General features: G+C 34.8%; 1 protein-coding gene and 1 long non-coding RNA gene across 13 annotated transcripts in view; one reads left to right on the top strand and one right to left on the bottom strand.

Annotated features, from left to right (window-relative positions):
- Positions 1–20,323, top strand: part of LOC138715586 (uncharacterized) — a 148,345-nt gene that overhangs the window by 99,317 nt on the left and 28,705 nt on the right. The gene's annotated exons all lie outside the window — the stretch shown is intronic.
- Positions 1–20,323, bottom strand: part of LOC138715584 (CD2 antigen cytoplasmic tail-binding protein 2 homolog) — an 88,025-nt gene that overhangs the window by 39,098 nt on the left and 28,604 nt on the right. For all 11 annotated transcript variants that reach the window (XR_011336503.1, XR_011336501.1, XR_011336502.1 and 8 more), the window contains one exon: positions 18,775–18,940. The gene's annotated coding sequence lies outside the window, so the exon portion shown is untranslated. The remainder of the gene's footprint in view (positions 1–18,774; positions 18,941–20,323) is intronic.

The raw sequence follows: 20,323 nt of genomic DNA, 5'->3' as shown, positions 1-20,323 counted from the left end.
GAACCTGGACCACCTGGTTTCGCGGCTAGACGCGCTAACCGTTACTCCACAGGTGTGGACTGTAATTTGTAACAATACTAACAATACTGATGGGTCATTCCATAGTCACACACGTAACATTTTCGAACTATGAGCTTCACAGGATACTTAATCAAATACTTAGGAGTTCATGAAAGACACATCACTGTTTTTTTTAACGTAAGCATTCCAAAATATAAACAGAAAATCATAATGAAAAGGAATAATTAATCATGTAAAAAATATTAAATATTATATGGTGTGACACATGAACATTTTCTTGCCACTTAATTCATTACCAAAATGGAAAATGTTCATATTATTGTGCCAAATGTCATAAATGCATTTAATTGTTTTTGAAACAATTGAGACATTTGTGAAGTACATGTAACTGCTAAATCGCATACTTTAATAAAAATAACAGTGCCATTAACAAATAAAATATTACAAATTATATTGTGACACACGAACATTTCTGTCAAGTTGATTACTAATCTTTTCAAATGCATATAGAGATTTACCGTATACACTGTGTCTACAGTTCTTATTATACAAAGCAACACTTGATTACACACCTGTGGAGTAACGGTCAGCGCGTCTGACTGCGAAACCAGGTGGCCCGGGTTCGAATCCTGGTCGGGGCAAGTTACCTGGTTGAGGTTTTTTCCGGGGTTTTCCCTCAACCCAATACGAGCAAATGCTGGGTAACTTTCGGTGCTGGACCCCGGACTCATTTCACCTTCATATCATTCAGATGCTAAATAATTTAGATGTAGATACAGCGTCTTAAAATAACCCAATAAAAAAAAATTACACTAAAGTACACTTTCAGATTTAAAATAACCACGGTTGTTTACAACTATATGTGGTGATATCTCCTGTGTAATGTCACGTAACAAATACATCAATATAAACTATCCACTTTTTCTGCCATTTGTAGTACTTCCCTTTTTTTTTAACAACACAGATGCTTTAAATTCTTCACCACTACAAGCTTTTGTAACTTCCTCTGCTTATCTGACGTCTTTTTTTAAATTGATTATTTAACGATGTTGTATCAACTACTAGGTTATTTAGCCTCGATGGAATTGATGATAGTGAAATGATATTTGGCGAGATGAGGTTGAGGATTCGCCATAGATTACATGACATTCGCCTTACAATTGGGGAAAACCTCGGAAAAACCTCAACCAGGTAACTTGCCCCAATCAGGATTTGAACCCGGGCCCACTTATTTCACGGTCAGATGTGCCTACCATTACTCCACAGCAGTGGACCGAACATGGGTTATGTACATTAATTCTTTTGACTTTCGGTTAGCTTTCTTAAGAATACACATAAAGAAATGTAGTGTTTTCCAGGCTATCCTTGTAATATTAGTGACTTATTTCAACCAGTTTGTTACTAAAATATATACAGTACCTAAGTGTTTACTTGTGACACTGGTGATCCATTTAATTGGTATATGAGACGAATTTAATTTTGTGTTTTACAGAAGGATACATATTGATTTACTTTTGCTCACATTGATTTTAATTTTATTTGTTGTAGTCCAGTTTTCAATAACATCAAGCTAGTTTTGCAAGGCGGTGATATAAGATTTATCACTAATTTTTTCTGTATATTATACAGTCATCCACGAATAACCTTGCCTGAGAAGTGACATTTCTAGTCAAATCCTACAATAATTTTCAGTAAATATTTTGCACCAAGAAGCTATTATACATTTAATTTTACTTCTGAGACCAGTGAAATATATGCCAATTTTATTAGAAAGGTGCATGTATAATTATCCAATAGCATGATATTATCTGCAACAAAAACTAAAGGGCATGAAAGAAAAGAAGAAAACATTAATGCTGTGGTTCTTAGAGTTCCATTAGAGTTACACGTTCATTGTCCACTGAAAGTTGTATTTCTCTATTGAAGTGTAAAAGAGAAACTCTCATAAATTATGTCAGAAACAAAGAAAGGCACCACCCAAATATGTGGGATAATTAATTTAATAAAGTTATTACCGGGACTTGAAAAAAGCAATCATATGTAATGGGTGGGGAAAAAAATACATTTTAATCGCGCTTCTATAGTTCGACAATGCTGACTATTCAGAGTTTTGCCTGACAGGTGAGCTACCATAAATTCCTTGAAGTCCTAGTTATTACTGAAGCCAAATGTGTGTCTCTTGTCAAGAGTCCATTTTATTTATAACTAATTTTTTCTGTATATTATACAGTCATCCACGAATAACCTTGCCTGAGAAGTGACATTTCTAGTCAAATCCTACAATAATTTTCAGTAAATATTTTGCACCAAGAAGCTATTATACATTTAATTTTACTTCTGAGACCAGTGAAATATATGCCAATTTTATTAGAAAGGTGCATGTATAATTATCCAATAGCATGATATTATCTGCAACAAAAACTAAAGGGCATGAAAGAAAAGAAGAAAACATTAATGCTGTGGTTCTTAGAGTTCCATTAGAGTTACACGTTCATTGTCCACTGAAAGTTGTATTTCTCTATTGAAGTGTAAAAGAGAAACTCTCATAAATTATGTCAGAAACAAAGAAAGGCACCACCCAAATATGTGGGATAATTAATTTAATAAAGTTATTACCGGGACTTGAAAAAAGCAATCATATGTAATGGGTGGGGAAAAAAATACATTTTAATCGCGCTTCTATAGTTCGACAATGCTGACTATTCAGAGTTTTGCCTGACAGGTGAGCTACCATAAATTCCTTGAAGTCCTAGTTATTACTGAAGCCAAATGTGTGTCTCTTGTCAAGAGTCCATTTTATTTATACTTGTTAAGACATCATTCATAGACTAGTTACCGCTTTCAGTTTTGATACTACATACACTGAAATTAATCTATTATTCAAATCAAGATTTCAGGTATAACTCCCTGTAAAGTTGATTTGAATAATTTCGAGGGAAAAATTGTTCCGGAGCCGGGTATCGAACCCGGGACCTTTGGTTTAACGTACCAACGCTCTACCACTGAGCTACTCGGGAACTCTAACCGACACCGATCCAATTTTTCCCTCTATATCCACAGACCTCAAAGTGGGCTGACAACCGTCAAGCAACCAACTTCGAGTGCACACTAACTCCGTGTGACTTAAATTGTGGCTTTCTGTTAACGAACAGTGACGTGTATTATGCAAATCAAGATTTCAGGTATAACTCCCTGTAAAGTTGATTTGAATAATTTCGAGGGAAAAATTGTTCCGGAGCCGGGTATCGAACCCGGGACCTTTGGTTTAACGTACCAACGCTCTACCACTGAGCTACTCGGGAACTCTAACCGACACCGATCCAATTTTTCCCTCTATATCCACAGACCTCAAAGTGGGCTGACAACCGTCAAGCAACCAACTTCGAGTGCACACTAACTCCGTGTGACTTAAATTGTGGCTTTCTGTTAACGAACAGTGACGTGTATTATGCAAATCAAGATTTCAGGTATAACTCCCTGTAAAGTTGATTTGAATAATTTCGAGGGAAAAATTGTTCCGGAGCCGGGTATCGAACCCGGGACCTTTGGTTTAACGTACCAACGCTCTACCACTGAGCTACTCGGGAACTCTAACCGACACCGATCCAATTTTTCCCTCTATATCCACAGACCTCAAAGTGGGCTGACAACCGTCAAGCAACCAACTTCGAGTGCACACTAACTCCGTGTGACTTAAATTGTGGCTTTCTGTTAACGAACAGTGACGTGTATTATGCAAATCAAGATTTCAGGTATAACTCCCTGTAAAGTTGATTTGAATAATTTCGAGGGAAAAATTGTTCCGGAGCCGGGTATCGAACCCGGGACCTTTGGTTTAACGTACCAACGCTCTACCACTGAGCTACTCGGGAACTCTAACCGACACCGATCCAATTTTTCCCTCTATATCCACAGACCTCAAAGTGGGCTGACAACCGTCAAGCAACCAACTTCGAGTGCACACTAACTCCGTGTGACTTAAATTGTGGCTTTCTGTTAACGAACAGTGACGTGTATTATGCAAATCAAGATTTCAGGTATAACTCCCTGTAAAGTTGATTCGAATAATTTCGAGGGAAAAATTGTTCCGGAGCCGGGTATCGAACCCGGGACCTTTGGTTTAACGTACCAACGCTCTACCACTGAGCTACTCGGGAACTCTAACCGACACCGATCCAATTTTTCCCTCTATATCCACAGACCTCAAAGTGGGCTGACAACCGTCAAGCAACCAACTTCGAGTGCACACTAACTCCGTGTGACTTAAATTGTGGCTTTCTGTTAACGAACAGTGACGTGTATTATGCAAATCAAGATTTCAGGTATAACTCCCTGTAAAGTTGATTTGAATAATTTCATAACAATTCCCGAAATAATCATCCTACATTAAATTATTAAGATAAAAATGATTCAATCTATCGCTTGTAACAATACCTTTATGGTCCTAATAAATTAAGAAATAATTTACATCCAACAGATTTATTTTAAAATGGCCTGCAGTTATTATTTTGAATTTTATTGTACCTTAATAAATTGAGTTAAGGTACAATAAAATTTCATCAAGTTTCAAACAAAGTAATTCCATCTTTCAAACAGGGGGACAATAAATACTTAAAGTAATGCTAAACTCGAAAAACTTATTGATGCAACTTAATTTCATATTCTATACCACTAACACCAAAAAAAAGTGTCCTATTGTTCATACTGATCCAGGATGAATAGTTTCTTAGTGTTTGTCCATTCCACTTTTTTTATTGTCCTTCCCATTTCTATTTCTCTCATTTTTAGTAGGTACTTCACATGTAGTATATGTTTTATTTTAATACATATAATGACCATGAAGATATTTGGATATGTCTTACAAAATTCTTGCTGAAGACCATTGTGGTAATATTCTGCCGCATCTGTAGTTTGTACATTTTGAAATTTTCGTGCTTCAGCCCAGAATTCAGGCGGGGGGAGGGGAGGTTGATGTGCCAATGTAGTTTTCCAGAATATAATAATATTCAAAACATTCTCTAATAGGAGGGGCCTCTGATATTAGCTCTGCAAAAAATCTGATATCGGTACTTCTGTTGCTGGTAAATAAGAAAGAACGAAATATAAAAATTTTTAACCACTTTCGAATTTCAGGTGCTTTGTGTCTCAGCTGCTGGTTTGATATACTGTTTGTTTCCTTTAATTTTCCAGAGCAAAAACTGTCCTAAGCGAAATTTACACTCTGTAATTTTAACACTGGGAACATTTATTTTGGCAGCATTGTGTGATGCTATTTCATAATATAACAAGAGCTTTGAAATGATTAACTGCTAACTACTTACCTGGGTGAAGCGGTTCCTGTGATTTCTGAAGTGAAAACCGTTCAATTTATAAGGAATTTTTTTGTGGAGATGCATTTGATTGTACATGCAAGATGTACATGCCTAAACTAACTGACCCCAGTGCTGTCATGGAGGCCACACGAGGCCATATATCATATGGAACCTACAATTTTTTTTAATTAATCGTATGGGGAAATGAAAATTTTGTCTGTAAGGAGCCATACGGCATATGGGTGCCTAAGTTTTGTACGTGGAGATCTATACAGATCTTAGATCATCTCTTCCTGTTCCTACTGTACCTACCGCCTATTTTGTTTGATGTTCATAAACAAAAATTATCCACCTCTTCAGCACTGGAATCCATAATTATATAAAATAATGGTTGAAAAACAAGAAGTGCTGCAAATATACACTCCAAGATTCATCGAGACAAGTGTGCATCTATGGTGGTGCTACATGGTGTATTCTTTAAATCAAACTTGTACAATTAAATTGTAAAGCAAAACAATTTCTTTACTTCTTCTTTAGTATTAAAAAAAATAATTAAATGACAATTCGAGAAATAGAGAGAGGAGAGTAAAATATATTTCAAGGGAGAAAACAAGGGGTGGGGTGTATGGCCAAGAAAAAAATTACCATGACAGCACTGACCAAACCTAACCTGTTACAGACTCATGTATGTAAGGTGAATAAGCTGAGTATGAAGGAAACTATCTCAGCGCTAATTTAATTCTTATAGATGAACTACATAAAGAACTTCAAGTGTCAATATTGTCTCAAAGGTTTCTGTGTAACAAACTTCATTTAGAAATGCCCATCTGCGATTATGTTAACTGTAGAAGAAGGAAGAAATATTGTCGTCATATGAAGTTACTCAAATTTCCAATTAAGGACAAGGAAAGGCTACAAAAGTTATTTTTGATTTCACCCTTATAAATTGAACGATTTTCACTTCATAAATCACCGTAACTACCTCAGCACTAGTTTCAGTAATTTAAGGACCAGTATAAAGTAAATTTAATTAAAGTGAGAAAGAAATTCGTAAGGGAGGCGGTCAGGAGGGATTGAGGTTGTCTACTAATTAGTTGCAAACAACTATTATAGGCTATTTCATTTGACTAACGATGATTTGTAGAGAGCAAAATACCTACAGTAGGGTAAAGAATCTAAATCAGTACGTTTGAGAATGGATATAAAAGTGTCAGGAAAATAACAGAATTACCGTATATTGCAATTAACTCTGCATTGGCAGAGAAACCGCACAGGGTATCGTAAATCTGCTGAAAATTAGAAAATTGTGTAAAAAATGCATTCAGAGCGAATTTTCCAGCCTGATAATATCTCGCCCACGTTATGGACATAATTCAATACCGTAAGACTGATATAAAACGAATACTAGAACAATTTGTTAACCAAAGACGATGTTCAGTAGTTATTTAACAACATACAGAGCAAATAAAAACACAAACGCATATTCTAGCAATAGTTCAGATGAAAAGAAAATGATTAGTACGACCGCTTATTCGTAAAAAGAACACTGCCAGCTGTGTAGCCTACATAAAGCAATATATCAGGTCTACGTTATGAACACGTTGAATTTAATGTGGACGAGAAACGTACAGTTATTATTTATCTGCTTCCATATCGCATCATATAATACACCTGTAAAATGAAAACATATAGGCCTAGAAAAAGAGGAAACAATTTTGGGGGGAGGGAGTTGTAATTCTTCCCCTTTCGGATAAATTTCAGAAGAGGGATACCTGCTTTTCCTTCATATTCAAAAATTGTAATCTTGTTCACACAAAATAAATTAGTGCCTTTTCGTGAGCATCATGATGTGCATTCAACAAACGCAGACAAATCTGATCTTTTTAGTATTTTGTGATAATTGTTGCTAGGGAGGTATTGTATACTGAAAATTAAAAACAATTAGATTTCGTACATCAAATGATGACAGATTATATATTGAACGCAAACAACATTATATCAGCCATGTACCAAAATGTCATCTATGTGTGTTGATGAATTTGGATAAAACAAGCTTCTGTATACTACAATTTAGCGACACATCAAAGTCTTATTGTAACATAACCTCACATTACAATGAGAAAGAAATTTGGAGGTGGCATGACGTAAAAAAAGTCATCCCACAGTCGTATTACTCTATGTACTGTTCAGGTACTCTGCCATCTAGTGTTTGTTATTGCAAGCTCATTTCTCGACACTAGCGACGCATAGCGTCCGTTATTTTCCAGTTGCGTCTAAATTTAATATAAGCTTGGTCAATCTGTTTTATATATGATCTAGGGTACTAGGAACAACAGACTGTGCCGGTACTATTTCACGTTGTCTGCGATGAGGTGATAGTAGCGATCCTAATGGTTAGCAACTATCTAGGGATGCATATTCCCTATGTATTGAACTTTGTGACTGTATATACTAGACTGTGCTATAACTGTCTAAGTTTATTTAACAGATTCTCCTAAGTCTTAACTTAGTGTCTGCATATGTTTTTTTCAAACGGATCTAAGAGCATTAAATTTATTTTACCAGTTTTCGTCATTTCTCTCATAACTTGTCATTTGGACTTATGCCAGTTTGGAATCCACCTCTTCATATCGAAGTTCTTTGAGCGTGACACAAAATGCTTGAGTCTCTCTGCCAGAATACACCAGGTCTGCCATTAAATTATGGTAACTTTTAAAATTCTGTCTAAATCGACATTTTTGTGCATTCTAATCACGCACACTACGCCAGTGCAACGATGTGGTATTTTTCATGAACTGCCATAGATATCTTCATATATACAAGAATTTCGAGTCGGAATCTAAAATCTAATACAACTAAAGTTATAAATATCTATGATGTTAAACCTAGTTGCTTCTCTTCACTTCATCGTAATGTCCATGTTTCTGCCCCATACAATGATATACTCCACACAAAGCACTTCACTAGTCTTTTCCTTAGTTCTTTCTACAGGGGTCCGCAGAAGATGCTCCTTTTCCTATTAAAGGCTTCCTTTGCCATTGCTATTCTCCTTTTGACTTCTTGGCAGCAGCTCATGTTACTGTTTATAGTACACCCCAAGTATTTGAAGTTGTCCACTTACTCTATTGCCTCATTTAGATTTCGCAAGTTTACCTTCTTTATTTTTCTTCCTATGACCATGGTCTTCGTCTTGTTGGCATTTATATTCATTCCATACTGCTCACAGCTGTCATTTAGCTTTAGTAGCATATCCATTAGTATCATCTCGTCTTCTGCTAACATTGCCGTATCAGCAAATCTTATACACTTTATTCTTCTTCCCCCTACTACTATTACTCCTCCCATGTTCTGAAAACAGTTCTTCACTAAATCCTCCAAGTAGATGGGTAGGTGATAAAGGGCATCGTTGACTTACTCCTCTTCCTATTTTGCTTCCTTCTGACATTTCTTCTCCTATCCTGACTTGACTCATTTCATATAAAGGTTATTAAACAGCCTCCGCTCTTTCCAATTCACGCCAATTTTCTTAAGATCCCCATATATTTATTTCAATTCACTCTGTCAAACTCCTTTTCTAGGTCCAAAAATACTATAACCACTTCTTTATTCTTCTCTAGGTATCTATCGCCGATTGTTCGTAGCAGTCCAATTGCATCTCTCGTACCTTTTCCCTTCCTGAAGCCAAACTGCTCTTCTTTCAACTGTTCTTCCATTTTCTGATTATATGTATAACCTACTTACATACAGTAAAGTACAAAATGTTATGATGTAGTACAATTATCACAAGAGACCATACTTTGTCCAACGAGGCTATAAGGTTAAGTATTACTGGAGTTTTAAGTAGACAATGCGCGTGCATCTAGCAAGCGAAGTACTTGACTAATTGCTCACATGACTGTGGTCAAGTTCGGCAGAACAAAACATGGACCACTTTAACAATTATTACACTAATATTTACAATATAAATTATTTACATTATGTATACTAAACTACGCTATCTATATATATAATTTGAACTGGTAATGGAAATTACGGGACAACAGCTCAATGGATTTTAATAAATGACCCCTCATTTTGAAGCTTGGAACCCAAAGTTTTTTTCAGAAAAATAGTAGTTTTCAGTGAAATGTCAGTTTTCCTACATAATTTTCATATTTTCCAAAATCCATCTTTCGTCAGTTTTGAGAACTAATTACATTACAAAATAAAACAAAACACACACTACAATAAACAATAGGGTCATTCCATGTCAAAGGACCCTGAATGCAAAAAAAAATAAAATATTTCAAAGTAATTGTAATATTCATATTTCTAGAGTAGATGAACCTTTACACCAGATAAACAGTTAATTTCATGAAAATATTAAATTATTTAATGTCTATGCATATTTGACTTTATTATTAATAGTACTGCTGACAAAAGGAAAAAATACACCTCATATGTTTCCTGCTTTGATCATCTTTGCTTGTCTTCTGATTTGTTGTTGCGTGAGAAACTTGCTGTGTAGATGTTCCACATTCTACTGTGAAATTTTGAAGCAAATCAGATGAGTTTTTGAAGTACATGGACTAAATCAAAATATTAAGATCACATGTCACACCCGCAACACAAAATATAATTTTATTTATGCCCATAAGAAAGTAATTAACTTAGCAAAGTGAAACTTTCAGAAAGTGAGGTTATCCACAAGATCTAAATTTTAACATATAACAACTTTTTTTGTAGCGTGACTATTTTGCTCTCAAAATTGCGTTGCGTGTGTGACATTAGCCTCATATTATCAAATGTCACACCTGCAACACAAAACATGAAAAAACAGGGAAAGACAAAAACAAGCTCTTCAAACTGATAAAATAAAGTTAAAGCTAAAGCGCAAGCAAAACAGAATAAGACAGAGGCAGTATAGAGAAAAACTAAAGTGAGTACCTGAGATAAGTAATGCATCTCCAAGAAGGGGTTCATATAGGAGCAACAGATCACTAGGGAAAGCAGTTTCTAAAGTGAACAGAGGTTTATCGAACAGCCTAAGGAAAAGGAAAGCAGTGGTATCGAAATTTATATTTGAGGAATTGCCGGAATTTGCAAAAAGACAATCTGCTACAAAAATTAAAAAAAGAAGATACGTAAAAGACAGGGGCGTATTTTGCGGACTACCGGGGCTACTGGCAGTAGCCCAAGGAAATTACAAAAGAAAAAGTTTATAATATAACATAATGTAATAATTTTGTATTATTAGTTTTACCATAGTAAATAAAATTAAAGTAATTGTTAGATTTATATGCACTCTCTGCTCTCGAAAAGAAACAAGTTGTCAAGGCGGCATCGCTGGAGAAACCACTTGCTATGTGAGGTAGCCTGTGACCGTACCGCGCACGCTGTCCTGTCGCACAACTGCCCGTCCCCACCCTCTCCCTTCTGTTTCCATCGTGCAATGTAGGCCGGGCGAGTTGCCGCTCTCGTGATCGGTTTATTTGCAGGCACGAAGCAGCAATACGCTTAGTACGCTAGCTCATGAATGTGATTGTGTTCTTGCAGTACATTATTTTAAATCTGTGATTTGTTCGAGTGTCTAAGAGTTATATTAATTGTGAATTATTAAGTTTTTAATTTCCCAATTAAGTGATATTGTGAAAAATATGGCAGAACAAGTTTCTGGAGAGGTTTGTGTTGAAAATGACTGTGTAATAGAAGGTTTATTAAAAGTGCCTTTTAACAGTCGTACATAACAACGAGAAAGTTGAAATTGTGAAAATGGAAAGACCAACTCCTGAGTTAAATTTGTCCATGGACGTAAAAGAAAAACAGCGTGAGTACACACGCCATTTCACTTCAACATCATATGGTAAGTGGAATTGGTTGTGTGGTAGTTCTAAACTGTCTAAACTATTTTGCTGGCCATGTTTGTTATTTAGCCGCGAAACTAATGTCTGGTCAAAAGAGGGGTTTTCTAATATGAACTCCCTTCGAACGGCAGTCCTAGAATACGACAAATCAAACGCTCATATTTGTAGTAGCATGAACTATGCAAACTTTGGGAAGACAAGAATTGATTTACAGCCAGATAAGCGAAAAGCTCTACACATCAACCAACACAATGCTCTTGTGAAAAAAAATCGGGAGATTTTACTGCATCTTATTAACGCAGTCTGCTTTCTAGGAAAACAAGAATTGGCTTTTCGGGGTCATAACGAGAGTGTGGAATCAGACAATATAGGAAATTATATTGAATATTTAAGTTCCTTAAGTGAATTTGACCATTTACTGGCCAATCATCTTGAGAGTTCAACAGTATTTCGTGGTACTTCTCTCGCAATTCAGAATGACTTAATATTTGCTATAAGTGGGGTTATGATAAAGAACATAAAACCTTTTGTGGCCATTGTTGTTGATGAAACAAGTTACTGCTCTAATCAGAGTCAATTGTCCACTGTTTTAAGATACGTCAACAGTACTGCCAATGTTCAAGAACGGTTTATAGGATTCACAAATGTCAGTTCGGACAAAACTGCTGCTGCTTTGTTTCAGCATGTGGAAGGTGTTATAGCAGAATACAATGTCGGCGATAAGTTAATTGCACAGACATACGATGGTGCTTCAGTTATGGCGGGAAATATTAATGGCTTAAAAACAAAAGTTCAAGAAAAGTATCCTCAAGCACTATTTGTCCATTGTTACAGCCATGTTCTCAATTTAGTTTTGCAACAAACTACTTCATCCATTCCAAAATGCCGCATTTTTTTCAAAACACTGTCGGGTTTAGCTGCATTTTTCTCATCATCTCCTAAAAGATCAGAAAACTCAAGGAATTTATGAACAAGAAACTCCCAAAAGTAGCACCAACTAGATTGAATTTTACATCTCGGCTTGTAAATACAGTAAAGGAATACAGAGAAAAACGGACTGCTTTCTTTAAAAATATCATTTGTAATGACTCTGAAGAAAACTGGGATGATGCTGTAAATGTGCAGGCTCAAGGATATTTGAATTTTTTCACACAGTTTCAGAATATATTTCTTCTTGAAGTCTATGCTAGAGTGTTCGCACATACAGATGTGCTCTACAATATTCTTCAGACAAAAAGTCTAGACATAGCATACTACTTGCAAGAGGTATCAAAGTTAAAAAAAAAATACTATATCCGAGTTCAGACGTAGTGGGTTTCCGTCCATATGGAGTAATATGGAAAATGAAAACTCTTCAGCCAATACAATGGAACCACCATTAAAGCGAAGAAAAGGAGATGATGAATTGAAATACAGGCAGCTGTACTACAGCATACTAGATCGTATGCACATGGAAATTACTGACAGATTTTCTGATTATGGAAAGCTTCAGTTCACACATCTTCTAGATTCTCAAAAATTTTCTGCTTATAGAGAAAACTTCCCGAATGAGGCACTAAACAAATTATTTCAGTCCTATAACAGTCACTTTGATCAAGTACGTTTGAAAAATGAATTAAGTGTAATATATTCAGCAGCAGTCTTTGATTTTTCGAACAAACCTATCCATGAAATATTATCTGCCATATATGAAAACCAGCTGAACAAAGTTATTCCTGAAGTCCTTAAATTGGCAACATTAATTGTGACAATACCAGCTACGTCAGCATCGGTAGAAAGAACATTTTCTGCGTTGAAGAGAATAAAATCCTACTGTAGATCAACTCATACACAAGAACGTTTATCCGGCTTGGCACTAATATCCATTGAAAAGTCATTTCTACAGAAACTTTGCAAGTGGCCCAACTGTAATTTCAAGGACGAAGTCATCAACGTATTTTCGTCCCAATCAAGACGTCTGGAATTCACATAAATATGTAAGGAATTTTATTATAGGGATTTTAAAATATATTTTGTGTAATAATAGGGTCAGTGGTAGCCCAAACCCTTTAACCAGTATACGCCACTGGTAAAAGATTGAATGATGAAACAAAAGATAACATGGTGCAGTTTTATCTCCGTGATGACATAAGCAGGACTGAGCTAGGTAAAAAAGACAAAGTCACCATAAAGAATGTTCAAACCAGCAAGAAAGAAGTGGTACAGAAATGAACTATGATGATGACCATTGCTGAAGCCTATAAAGAGTTTGTGTAGGAATATCCTGATTGTGTGATAAAGAAATTCAATTTTTTCGAGCTTCGCCCACCATTTGTATTTCCCGTTTCCTCTGTGGCCCATAACATTACTATGGGAACATGCAGTTTTTGGTGGAAAGTGTAGGAAAGAAATTGATGTAGCTATTTCCACGTAGTAAACAAGATTTATTAGCCATCCTTGTATGTGACATTGAACACTTTGAATGATGTCAGATACATGTGAGAAATGCAAGTCGGCCTGCAATTCTGTTCAAAACATCATTAGTGATGAAGAAACAGTTAATAATGAAATGAAATGGCCTCAGTGCAGAGACGTGGAAGGACAACCTCAAATTGTCCTGGAAACTGGAACTGTATCTATGTGAAGAAAATACAAATGCAGTTGAATGGCATTCAAGCTCCATAGTTACATGAAAAGAAAACAGTCCAAACACTCTGAAGAGGTGAAGAAAAAATTTCTAATTCATGATGCAGTCATCCAAACTGATTTTGCAGAAAACTACATATCTTTGAGCCAAGATGAAATTCAAAGTGCTGACTGGAGTCAGTGACAAACCACCATTTTCACTGCTGCTGTTTGGTTGAAATGTGGGAAGAACTATAATTATGTCATTATAAGTGATGACTTGTCACACAGCAAATATTCTATTTAGGTATTCCTTAAAACCCTTCTCTAAGACTTGAAACTGAAACAAGTTCCGAATATTCAACATGTGAAGATATTCTCTGGTGGCTGTGCTGCACAGTTCAAGAATTGCTTCGCAGTGTTGAACCTCATACATATTCAGTCTGACTTCAATATTTCTGCAGACTGGAATTTTTTTGCCACTTCCCATGGCAAAGGAGCAGTTGATAATGTTGGGAGAACTTTGAAAAGAACTGTTTGGCAAATAGTGAAATCACGCCAAGTGATTATAAATTCGCCTTCTGAATTCTATGAATGTACCAAACATAGTGTAAAAGGTGTAACAACACTATTTACTCTGCAGAAGAAGTGAATTAATTATCATCATTCCTGGATAATCGTTGGAAAAATGTGTAGCCAATTCCAAGCCTGCATAAAGTTTACTTTGTGTCTCCTATTAAAGAAGGTGTGGTGAAGGTTTCTGTAAGCTCTCAACAAGAAGAATTAGCAACAGTCTAATTATTACATCTTGAAGAAGAAGAAGAAGAAGAAGAAGAAGAAGAAGAAGAAGAAGAAGAAGAAGTCTAGATCTTCATGCAACAAGGACAATACCAAACTTGAGCCATGGGACTTTGTACTTGTATCTTTAAATGCAACAGGTAAGTCTAACAGGAAACAAGACGTCTTCTTTGCTATTTTTTTAAGTTGACTGTTTAACGACGCTGTATCAACTACTAGGTTATTTAGCATCGATGAGATTGGTGATAGCGAGATGATATTTGGCGAGACGAGGCCGAGGATTCGCCATAGATTACCTTGCATTCACATTAAGATTGGGGAAAACCTCGGAAAAAACCCAACCAGGTAATCAGCCCAAGTGGGGATCGAACCCGCGCCCGAACGCAACTTCAGACCGTAGGCAGGCGCCTTAACCGACTGAACCATGCTGGTGGCCTTTCTTTGCTATTGTGATAGAGTATGAGGACGAGACTAATCAAATTTTGTTCAAGTATATGCATCCCAGTGGAAAGTGTTGGTTGTAGGCAGTAAATGAGGACAAATCTTGGGAGGACTTCTCAGTGATCCTGAAGAAAGTGAAATCTCCTAATTTGCTTAATAACAGGGGTCAATTTGCCTTTAGGTGACTATGCTTGCATTTTAGCCTACATGAATGTTTGTAAAAAATTTGAAATTTGTATGTTTTTTAAAATTAATTTCAATAGCAGTGGTATTTTTTTGTTTCCTTTGTAAATAAAAAATATCTATGTCACATTGCTGCTGGTAAAAATATGGAAACTTAACATGTCTTCAAGTGTCACACATGCAATGGTCACACACGCAACATTTTCAAATTGGAATTTACGTGGAATGTTTAATGTTCCTCAGCAACTTCTATTATATCATCTCAAAAGTATACATTTTATTTATATCACCAACAAGTTACAATCATATTCATAATCCAAGAGAACAGAATTGTAATAAAATCTTCACTTGCATGAGAAGGAGTTGTATCATTTTGTCACACACGCAACAAAGATTGATATTTTATTTTTAAGTGTATTCTTCTTAACCAACTCAAAACTTCATAACTGAATTAAGTAATTGATGGTTAATATAATATATAAAAATAAAAATGTTATCTCTTAAAACATTTAATCTACAGTATCTTTTGTAAGTGAATCTGCTGTTAAAATGTCACACACGCAACCATGGAATGACCCAATGGGCTATTACACGAAGACCATGACCTGCAGGATTGCTGACATATTTAGAGTTCAAATTCAATTGGTTATTAAAAGCTTCAAGAATTACTAAAAATAATTTACAGGTCTGATTCTGCAGTGTGTAATTTTCTTAATACAGCTGTGTATTGGATATTAAAATCTACAAAACTTGAGGTGGTTTGATGACATCATTACCATTAGAAATTAATTATTAATATAGTTAATGCCATGCTGTTAATATATAAACTACAAAACTTGCGTAAGATAATAATATTATTATTAAAAATCAAATATTTTATAGTTATTAATCAAGTGGGTTGGGTCTTTTTCATATATTTAATGGTTGTGTGGTGTAGATTCAGTATTGGCTTGAGAGAGCGCAAAAATTACAGTTCCTAAGGAAAGACGATATTACTTACTGATAAAATAAGAGGCCTAGAAAATCCGATAATTTCAGCAAGATCTCTTAGCAGGACTATTACACTTTTACTACGTCACACTACTTTTGACCAATAAAACTGTACGAAAGGACGTCTTTCAACCAATCATGGCTGCTTATCGTTCAATTTTATCACGTCCCTTGAATTTGCTTAATTTTATCGCGTCCCTAGCATTTGTTTATTTTTATCACTACCCTAGCATTTGTTTCTTTGTGTGCCAACATTTCAAACTGCACTGGTCTGGACGTCAAAAAACAGAAAATTACAAACCACTCCAGTCAATGCACAGCACTTTCAAATATGACTCGCATTGCCATTCAAGAACAAGAATTAATAAAGATCGCTGAAGAGCACCATTCGGAAATCCTGAATAAGTTGAGGGATACACCATGCACATCAACAAGTTCACTTCTTTTACGCACACGTCCAATATAACATCAACTGAACCACCAACCACTAAAACATTCAAATTTGAAAATTGTACTTTCAATAATTGTTTCTTTTAAAATTATTCATATTTATTTTTTATTTCATCATTGTTAATTAAAACGTTTCTTGTTTATTTCATCATCCCTAATTAAAACTTTTCTAACACTTGTTTATATTATTTAGGTTATGTTTGTTATAGCTTCTGCTATATGATATTATGGATAGTCACGTATCAGAGATTGCTTAATACTAAGAGTTATTGAAAATCATCTGTCAAGTGACGTTGATTACTGGGATCCGGATGATTGAAGTGGAATGCAAATGTTTTAATAAAAATGAAACTGAATCAACAAAGCCTTCTTGACTAGTAACCTTCCACAGATTTCAATTAAGATTCCATAGTTGGCACAACTGATACCGGTAACAAGAAAACATAATCATAAAACACTACTGCCATCTAGCATAATGTTGAGATGGTACAATAATACATTTGAAGACAGTTGTATTTTTGTAAGCCAATTAATATTTTATCGTATTGGAGTACTTTACTTCTAATCTTTATATACTTTCTTGTAATAGTGTAATAGTCAATTAAATCCCACTCGAGTTTTGATTTTCTCTAGATAAATCAAAACCTCTAGTGAGATTACTGTTGATAAAATGATTTTACCCTCTACATTTCAAGCTCTACATGCGGCAGCTACACCAAGATGCTATGTCTATTGTTCGAAAGCATAGCAAACCTGACTTTCTTTAATTTTCACCTACAATCCACAATGACCTGAAATAGCTATTGCTTTTCTCTCACTTGAAAAATGTACTGATCGTCCTGACATTTTTACTTACGTTTCCGCGTTGAAACTCAAAAACTCAAGGTGGATAGGTTCAAGAAAAAGTATTTGGCATAAAAATAACATTCAGAGGGAGTATGTTTCATTAATATGGAGGCAAATAACTTTCAAAATGTCTGGTATTTTTCATTGAAAATAAATCTGAAATATTTTTATTTGAACGTCTAATGAACTTCGTTTGCAGCATTTGATGCACAAGCCACTAGTTTTTACTATTTACACTATTATGAAGAATGTAGGCCTACATTGATCAAACATTATTTACACTATTATGTACAGTGTTGTGTATTCTAATGCAAGGTATTTTATTTAATAATACTATAGCCTACTTACTTTTTAAATAGTGTGTAATAGTGTAAATACTCATGTTTAATGAATGTAAGCGTATGTTCTTTATAATAATGTAAGTAGTAATTCTAGTGTAGGGGCTGTCAGACATTGACTGTTTTCAAAATCAGACTGTCAAAAAGACTGCTTTTCGTCTCTAGAATAAGATATTTATTCAAATACTACTTTTGTAGAACATGATTTTTATTTTTAATGTATCAATTTTCCTTCATTATGTTAATCATTCCTTCAGTCCAAATTATATTATTTAATGCTACACTGTAATTGTTTAACTCTTAGAATTACACGTAATTAAACTAAACACATCTGCATTTTGCTCTTACTATTATTATAATTGTGTGTGTGTGTGTCTAATGCCTACCTACTTCACTTGCGTGATTTGGGTTCCGTATATTACGGATAGATGGCAGGACTGTGACTCATTTTCACTTTGTACACCACTTCGGTGGGCTACACTGTACATGATGTGTATCTGTTAAGAGTTATGTATATTATGTACTAGGGTGAGTGTATGTGTAAGTTTATTATAATTATTATTATTTTTATTATAATTATATTGTTTTCTGTATTGCTGTTATTTATATTTGTAACATACTTTTATACTGGTTGAGTGGAAGAAAATACCATATGGCACTAACTCTACCAGTAAAAATAAATAAATGATTTAAATAGTAGGTAAGGTCATCATAATATCAGTTTTTATCACTATAATGCATTGTGAACAGTCAGCGGAGTCTAGTTTTGAATCATGAATAGAACGGCAACTGCAGCACAAACAAGATGCAAGTGTTTCATTATAATATATGTGGCACGAGTCAAACATGACATCACGTCAATATAATCTATGAACAACTAAACTTATTTCTGTATACCCTGGGCCAGAATATGGTCCATAATATTATCACTAAATTTCAGCAACTTACCCAGCCTTCGTAAAGATTTCGCAACAGTTTCACCTGGCTTCATCAATTCTAACATTTGCCTGTAGACAGCAATGTGATCAAATGGAGTTCCAGGGTTTGAATGATCACTGTCGCTATCATTTTCGTTACCTTCTGCACCTTCTGGCTTTTCATCCTTCTTCTTAATCTAATAGAAAGAAACAGACTGAAGTAAGATGTTATCTCTAATATTTATTCTATTTTTTTTAGAAAGAGAGAACAATTCATTTAATCCATATCCATCCTCAGTATTACACACGCACAATGAGGCAGATTTTAAACTTTGGCTGCTCTAGTCTATAAAGCACAAACCACCATTTTCCTGAAATAATTGGAATTTTTCTTGAGAGCTAAGACAATTAATTTAAAAAGGATCAGACATAATTGATGACTATGTTTATTACTTTAATGTATAGAATTAATAAGAAACTAACAGTTAAATTTATTTCTAATGTTGTTTCACGTCATCAGTAAAGTACGAAAAAAAATAAATAAATAAAAGAAACCCTTTCAAATCAATAGGAACTTATTAAGCTCTTTTATTTGTATATTTAAGGTATATGTACACCCACAAAACGCAAAAAATGATGAATAATTAGAATTTTCAAAATATAACTATTTTAATAGACAATTTTCTCCCCTTTAATTTGATATAAGAATTTTCGATTTATGCCTTATGTTTTTTCAGATAAGTCCCATTTTCCAAAATGCTGCATCATCAGCCACGGTCACTTACTTTTGGAGTGCATTACTTTTGGAGTGATCTTCGTAGCAGTCAATCCCCTCGTCCAGCATTGCTTGTAAAATAAACTTCTTTCTAGTCCCGAAATAGATGCATAGATATCTAGGCATGATCATGAGATTGAAAAAACTTTTTTACATATTGAAGCAATTTATAATCTTTTACTGTTAGTCATAAAACTGTAAATTTGTGTGTCAATGATGTTGTACGTCATTTTAATAAGAGTGTAAAAGTAGAAATTACAATTCTGAGGAGGATGGGCATAAACTCTGGGACAAACACCATCACAGGATTTGTTGCATCAATGGAAATAGGGACAAAAATACCAAAAAAAAAGAAAAAAAACATTCAACACCTGAAGTTAAAACAAGGACGAGGTATTTGAGTGCCAGAAAGAAGCTGAAACTGGACCGACATGAAACTGCTTAAGGGGTGACATATGATGATGCAGTCTTCTAGGCTCTGAAAGTTTGTGGCTCCATTTCCTGTAAATAGTAATTTTAGAATATTTAATTCTTTCAAACATGATATCTCAGCCAAATATGGTGATACCAAGAAGATATTGGTGTCATTTTGAAGCTTGAAATGTCCCCCAGTGCCTGACAATGAGTAAAATAACATTAATATAGTTAATACATATCTATGAATTTTTTAAATGACATATGCAACATAAAATATTAGTATAAGTTACATATATGCTAATATTTAATTAATGTAAATGAAAATAAAAAATAGCTTTATGTCAGGCACTAAAGAATAGTTTTAGCTATAAAACAGTGAAGAAACTGT

Source organism: Periplaneta americana, chromosome 15 (genome assembly GCF_040183065.1).
Source record: "Periplaneta americana isolate PAMFEO1 chromosome 15, P.americana_PAMFEO1_priV1, whole genome shotgun sequence".
In the NCBI taxonomy this organism is placed as follows: Eukaryota; Metazoa; Arthropoda; class Insecta; order Blattodea; family Blattidae; genus Periplaneta; species Periplaneta americana.
Note: the sequence above shows the minus strand (reverse complement) of the source record. Positions and strands in the feature narration are given on the sequence as shown.